Below are 6000 nucleotides of genomic sequence, written 5' to 3' on the forward strand. Positions count from 1 at the left end.
TATGGGGGGATCGGATGACGACGGACCGTAGTGTCCGTCGTCACCCGATCCGATCCGAAAACGGATGGAAAAGTAGGTTTTTCCTCCGTTACACTTTTCGGATCGGAGCGGGGTCGGATGTCAGCGGACATGTCACCGCTGACATCCGACGCTCCATAGGGATGAATGTATGTCCGTTTTTCATCCGAAAACAGAAGGATGAAAAACGGACATACGGATCGTCCATGTGAAAGAGGCCTAAGGTTAAAATTTAATTTATTAAAGAGTATATTTAAAAAGACTGAAGGTAAAAAAAGGGGGGGGAATGAATACAGAATTCAGGTATAAGTCACACATTTACAGGTTATACACTCCATACATAGCTTTATGGTGCAGTAGCTAATTGAGTACTGATTGGGAGTACCAATCCTCTTGACATACGGTTCTTAATATATTGGCAAATAAGCTATGCGGTGATAACAGCCAGTGTCTGAGGCTTGCTCGACATGTTGCACGTCGCAGGCGCTTCTTCAGGAGCACAGACCTGAGTACTGTAATAAACAGAACATTCAATAAAATAGAATAAAATAGTGTATTATACATGCATTTATCTAGATAGATGTAATTAGTAATATCATAAGTTATATAGTATTGCCAACAGTGCCCATTAGAGGGTGCTAGTCCCACAAGGTCCGGATGTAATTCGTATACTATGGGGACGTGTGCAACATAGTATGCACACGAGTTGCCATACAATTATATGGTGTGTAGGTCTCTAGAGGTAAGATTGCTCCTCACATACACTGTGGGAAAGGAAGAGGAGGGGGGGGGGCATTGAATAATGATAGATAATATATTATAGATATTGGGTAGGAGTACTATTAGGATTATAATATTAATAGTCTAAGCAATAGACGCATCCCTTTTATAGTGTCCTGTGGGACTGGGTATATTTGTATTTAGCTGGTCCAATCCCTAGCCATGTATATTGAACCCATAAGAAGTATAATATTCATGATTTAGTCCCGTACAAGGTATAGTACTGGTAGTTTAATCAAACTGTGCTTGTAGTTAGTGTCACACGGGACTAGGGAAATAGCGTGGGTACTATATACATATACATTTAGGGTTTGGAAGGTATGTATATCTGGAAAATTATCTGTGGATATTAATAAGTATAATCTAAAGGGGTCTCCCCTAAAAATTACTGCATCTATTACAGAGACAAATACAATTAACTTACCATGATATTTAATTTGTAATTGTGTATATAGACTGTAGGGATAAAAATGAAGCCAACAGCCTCTTAGCTAGGTATTTAGAGCATCCAATAGTTTGCTAGGGTAGTCTCATAGAATCATTTATCTGAAGAAAATCCAATCTCCGTATAATAGTCAGGAAATATGGTAAGATTGAATAGATCTTGACTGTGTAGGGAGTTATTGTATACGCAACACAGGTATCCGCATGACCCAGTGCTGTGTCTTGGCCTAGGCCAACAAGGCCCAGGCCTAGGGCGGCACTGTGCAGGGGGGGCGGCAGAAAGCCGCCCCCCCCCCCCCCCCCGAAAATGGCAGCGGCGCCCTCTTCCCGACTCCTGCACAGCAGGGAGTACAGCTTAACAGTGCAGTACAGTGGCGTCCCGGGTGCCGTCAAGCCGCCCCTCCGTAAAGCTGTGATTCTGTCTCTGATTGGCCCCCTGCTGTGGCCAATCATGGGGAGGAAAACAGCGGGGAGGAAGCTGGGCGGCGGCACGGTAAAACCAATTAGAGCCGCTCTCTCTCTCTTCTCCCTTCGGCTGACAGAAAGGGGAGGGGGGGCGAGCGGGGGAGTTCTCTGGTAAATGGAGCAGCAGATCTGTGACAGGGAGAGGAGAGATGCGGGTTGTCTGTGTATCTCCCCCGCTCGCCCCCCCTCCCCTGACAACCCGCATCTCTCCTCTCCCTGTCACAGATCTGCTGCTCCATTTGCCAGGGAACTCCCCCGCTCGCCCCCCCTCCCCTTTCTGTCAGCCTAAGGGAGAAGAGAGAGAGAGCGGCTCTAATTGGTTTCCCTGCGCCGTCGCCCAGCTTCCTGACCGCTGTTTTCCTCCCCATGATTGGCCACAGCAGAGGGCCAATCAGAAGACTCTGGGGGGCATCATGGGAAAAGTAGCCCCCACAGACATGCTACAGCCCCCAGCATGCATGCACTCTGCTGAGGGGGGGTGTTAGAGGAGAAAAAGAGAGTACTGTGCTGGGGGAAGCCAAAGAGGGAGCCACGCTGTACCCGCACCACCAAAGAGCCACGCTGTACCTGCACCACCAGAGAGCCACGCTGTACCCGCACCACCAGAGAGCCACGCTGTACACGCACCACCAGAGAGCCACGCTGTACCCGCACCACCAGAGAGCCACGCTGTACCCGCACCACCAAAGAGCCACGCTGTACCCGCGCCACCAAAGAGCCACGCTGTACCCGCACCACCAGAGAGCCACGCTGTACCCGCACCACCAGAGAGCCACGCTGTACCTGCACCACCAGAGAGTCACGCTGTACCCGCACCACCAGAGAGCCACGCTGTACCCGCACCACCAGAGGGGGAGAAAGATGAAGCCACTGCCGGGGTACAGACATGGTACACTACTGACCAGAGTCAGCCTGGGCAACCCAGAGTGAGCGAACGTCCAGCCGGAGAAACTGTTGCGGTTTCACCGGGTCTGGTAAGAGAGCCTGTTGGCCATTATCCATTACTGTTCCCAGGGACTGAGCCATTAGGAAGTGCCTAACCTGATATCCTCTGGGCCTTGTTGACCGCCACAATGAGCTCCAACGCTGTGCCTCCAGTCAAAAAATTAAGGGGGATGACACAATTTTTACAGCTCCAGGTGACACCAAACCTAGTGACGCCACTGTCCCAGAGCCCACAACAAGTTCCGGCACTGAGCTTCGGTAACTGGCAGCCAGAGTGCGCTAGCGTGGGCACCCAGGACATCTGCCACCCAGGATCCCACAAGCGGCGATCGGTTTTCCGTAGCAGCCGCCACCTCTCTCCCCACTGTCAGCCACACACACTCCTTAGCTCCTCCTCCTTCTCAGCTCCAATGTTCTAGTGTACACAGCCAGGAGGAGAAGGAGCCACAGAGGAGGGACACGACTTCAGTGTAAGAGCCGCGCTTCTGCTCTGAGGTCTGTGTATAGTTTACAGTGGAGGGGGACACAGTAACCGGGAAGGGGGCAGATAACAAATGCACACATGGATGAGGGGAGGGGGGTAAGGGGATATGTGCTGGGTGCTTTAGGAGGGGTCTGATCCTCCCCTCCCAAAGCAACCAGCACATATCCCCTTACCACCAAATGAAAAGATGCTGCATGCCTCTCTGTCCTCTTCCCGCGGCATCCCTCTGTCCTCCTCCAATGAAGATGACAGGGCGGATCTTTAAAAGAAAGGGGTGTGGCCTTGACAGGAAGGGGTGGGTCATATTTAAATTAGGGGGTGCGCAAGCTCAGTCAGGCCTAGGGCAGCACAAAACCTAAATACACCACTGGCATGACCACTATGTGATGATACCTTTAAACATTTAAGCTATGGGGAGCTATGTGCAATCATTTCAAAGCTTCAGTTATATTTCAATTAGCATGCAGATATTTTCCCCCCTTTTTAGCATGGTGCACTCACTACATGCTGTGCTATTAAAGTCCTCGATTTTATTTTACCATTTTTTTTTTTATTTAGATAAAGATAATCTTTTTCCATTTTTTGGCCCATTAATACTATTTATTTAATTTACGTGATCACTACTAAGTATAGCCATGGCCTCATGTAATCTTTAATTGCTCACTGAGGGCTATATCAGGTATTGAATTGGGAATTAAACTGGTCTGTCACTGAACACATTCATGTCTTTCTAATAGCAACTTTTTCTGTCCTTTATCTTACCACGTGTGGTTTCTTCAAACTCGGTGCTGTAAATGCCAGACCTGCAGGTAGAAAATATGCAATCTGGTATATTAATGTATTCTTTCAGGTACATAAAAACTCATTTTTTTTACCTTGTTGTAGGCATTAAAAACTATACTACAAGTACAGTAGTAATGTAGAAAAATGTAAAATAATGCATTTGGGTGGCAAAAATATGAATGCAATCTATACACTGGGGGGAGAACCTCTGGGGGAATCTAGGATGGAAAAGGACCTGGGGGTCCTAGTAGATGATAGGCTCAGCAATGGCATGCAATGCCAAGCTGCTGCTAATAAAGTAAACAGAATATTGGCATGCATTAAAAGGGGGATCAACTCCAGAGATAAAACGATAATTCTCCCGCTCTACAAGACTCTGGTCCGGCCGCACCTGGAGTATGCTGTCCAGTTCTGGGCACCAGTCCTCAGGAGGGATGTACTGGAAATGGAGCGAGTACAAAGAAGGGCAACAAAGCTAATAAAGGGTCTGGAGGATCTTAGTTATGAGGAAAGGTTGCGAGCTCTGAACTTATTCTCTCTGGAGAAGAGACGCTTGAGAGGGGATATGATTTCAATTTACAAATACTGTACTGGTGACCCCACAATAGGGATAAAACTTTTTCACAGAAGAGAGATTAATAAGACTCGTGGCCACTCATTACAATTAGAAGAAAAGAGGTTTAACCTTAAACTACGTAGAGGGTTCTTTACTGTAAGAGCGGCAAGGATGTGGAATTCCCTTCCACAGGCGGTGGTCTCAGCGGGGAGCATTGATAGCTTCAAGAAACTATTAGATAATCACCTGAATGACCGCAACATACAGGGATATACAATGTAATACTGACACATAATCACACACATAGGTTGGACTTGATGGACTTGTGTCTTTTTTCAACCTCACCTACTATGTAACTACTATGTAACTATGTACAGTAGTGGAGGGCTGAAATCTGTCTTTATAATAGTCTGCATCTGGGGAGATTTCTTGCTATGTCACCAAAATGGAACCTGGGAAACAATTGGAACAGTGGGTTGCAGATTGATGTGGCTGAAAGCTGGTGGAGAGCTTCAGAATTACTTTAAAATTGCCAGCAAAATTACCAAGATTCTGGCCAGCATAAAGCGAACACCCAAAAATTAGATGGAGATCAGAATGATCTATCCATAAACATGCGTAATCTTTCCAAGAAAATGTACAGAACTACCGTATATACTCGAGTATAAGTTGTTCCGAGTATAAGTCGAGGCCCTAATTTACCACAAAAAAATGGGAAAAACTTATTGACCCGAGTATAAGACGAGGGTGAGAAATTCAGCAGCTACTGCAAGTGGAAAAAGAGGGTCAACAATGCCCATCTGCAGCTGTATACCTCCCTGTGTCCTGTGCATGTGTCATGTGTCCTGTGCATTTGTGTCATGTGCCCTGTGCATATGTGTCATGTGTCCTGTGTATATGTGCATGTGTCATGTGTATATGTACCTGTGTCATGTACCTGTGTATCTGTGCATGTGTATATGTACCTGTGTCCTGTGTATGTGTATATGTACCTGTGTGCATGTGTCTGTGTGTGTGTGTGCATCCTACCTGTGTCCTGTGCATCCTCCGTGCGCCGCTCTGCACCGATCAGCGTGTAGTATTCGCGGCTATTCACTTTTCAAAAACCGCGCCTCCTCCTCGTCCAAAAAACTCCATTTCCCAGCAGTCAGCGGTCAGCCTATCACGGACATTCTCTCATCCTCATACCACGGACGAGGATGAGAGAATGTCTGTGATAGGCTGTACACTGACTGCCTATCACAGACGAGGAGGCGCGGCTTTTGAACAGTGAGAGCCGCTGCCGAGTCTATGCAGCACACGTTGGCCGCCGTCTGCCTGCATGACACGCTGATCATGTAGGCAGATGGCGGTGACTCGTGTATAAGTCAAAGGGGGCACTTTCAGCCCCAAAAAAGGGGCTGAAAAATTTGACTTATACACGAGTATATACGGTATGCTCTAAGATAGGAGCCAACAACCTAAGTCACATGTATTGTGCACACCCAAAGCCATTTTCAGTTGCACTTATCTGCAAAAGTATTTG

This window comes from Aquarana catesbeiana, linkage group LG11 (genome assembly GCF_042186555.1).
Source record: "Aquarana catesbeiana isolate 2022-GZ linkage group LG11, ASM4218655v1, whole genome shotgun sequence".
NCBI classification, from domain to species: Eukaryota; Metazoa; Chordata; class Amphibia; order Anura; family Ranidae; genus Aquarana; species Aquarana catesbeiana.